Raw genomic sequence first — 1,964 nt, 5'->3', positions numbered from 1 at the left:
TTAATATCCAGAGTTTAGAAGGTGTGGGGCGATCGCATTCAAACAAAAAATAAATCTAACAATGTTAGGCAAGGCTGTTGCTGGAAGGATTTTTCACCTGGATCGCGAGTCGAGAAACAGGGGAGGCATTATCTCAATTAAGAACAGGCCATTTAGGACACGGATGAGGAGGCAGTTCTGAAAGGAGAGCGTGGAGAATCTTTAGAATTCTCTGCCCTAGAGGGCTGTGGAGGCTCTGTCAATGCGTATTCAACGGACCGTTGTCAATAGGTTTCTAAAGTTAATCAAGGGATACAAGAAAATGCAGGAAAATCGTGTTAAATACGAATATCACCCACTATTTCATTGTTTGGCGGGAGGTCCCGAAGGTCTGAATGGCTTACACCTTCTACTATTTCTTCCTCAGTGCAGATATGACAGCTCAGTACTGGGACATCAATTAGGTTATATAAATCATCACGACAGCAGAATAGTATTCATCCACATTTTTCGAACATGCAGCCTCGAAATCTACTTCACTCTACCAATCGTTCAAAGGAAAATGTTCATGATTCAACGACATGAGTCATGAGCAGCCACATACAACTAAAATGGAGCTGCCAACACGGTGAAGTGACAGCACATGTCTCTTTGCATGCTGAATTGCGGTTTCAGCATGAAATGTGCAGAGCTAAGCGATGCCAAAGCCAATAGATCAGCTCAAATCTCTGTAGGCCTGCCACATCTATCGAGAATGGTCGTAGGTAATAAAACAACTAACATTCTGAGGCTGGTCCACGCTGACCACTCCGCTTCCAGGATTATTAAATGACAGGGATGAAGCATTTGAACCTATCTTCCTCCAGAAGCCCCCTCGCATCACAAATGCTTGCCTGGAAACAAATATTTTAAATAATTGTCGTAGATACGAGTTCTCCTCTGAAAGCAAGGTACATGCGATGGGATCATTGATTTTGCCAAAAGTTTTCTCTGAATAATTAGCTTCGGACATTCTTTAAATCTCAGCCAAAACATTCAGTCGACGGCGTGGAGTTTGGTGGGATATTTAGACGAAGTGAGACTGTGGGATGGTGTTGCGCACTCTGCACGGGATTTAGTCGCACCTCACACAAAAACCAGCGTCCTTTCTGTTTACGGTGGACAACCCTCTGAACCCCAGGGCAGCGTTTATGTAATTGGACACATTTGTCTCCTAGGCCCAACCATCGTTTGGTCCTTTATAAATATCGTCCATACAACATAAAGCTATCAGTCTTGAATTTCGCCGAAGGCTGGACAATATTCAGCAATATTCCTATCTCAACAGGCTCTGAAGCCATCCATTCCAATATAAAACAATGTCTGGACAACTTTCCCGCTTTGACTGCTAGGTGGTAACAGACTATTTCACCATGCCGGCTCCAGGTAATTTCCAACAAAATTAATTCGAAACATCTCGTCTTACATTTCAGTGCCATCAACACCAACAAATCTTCTACCTAAAATATGCTAAGGAATGTTAATATGTAGCTCCATAACCGGCGAGCAATATGAATATTGTGCTGGCAAGTCCAGGTAAGTGGTTGAATATACTGTGGCGAGTAATTCATCACCTTCATCCCCAATTCTTGCTCAACCATCAATAAGTAGGAACTGTTCATTTCCATAGACTAATTCCGACTTTCCTAGATCAGCCAAGCTCAAGCAACACATAACAAGCTCGAGAGAATTGGAATCAAAGCGTGCCTTACTCACTACATTAAGCATTCTCATTCTCCACTGCCTGCGTACACTGACAGCAAGGAGTGCCGTCCATAGGATGCATGGAGACCCTCGACAATTACCTCAAGGGCAGCAGAAACATGAGTCCACAACTAGCTGCATGTTGCGCTCGAAGGCGCACAGCATCATCACTAGTGTACATATTACCATGTCTTCATTGTCACTGCACCAACATCTTAGAGAATACTCCCTTAAATAACTGA

This window comes from Cetorhinus maximus, chromosome 16 (assembly GCF_964194155.1).
Source record: "Cetorhinus maximus chromosome 16, sCetMax3.hap1.1, whole genome shotgun sequence".
Taxonomy (NCBI): domain Eukaryota; kingdom Metazoa; phylum Chordata; class Chondrichthyes; order Lamniformes; family Cetorhinidae; genus Cetorhinus; species Cetorhinus maximus.
Note: the sequence above shows the minus strand (reverse complement) of the source record.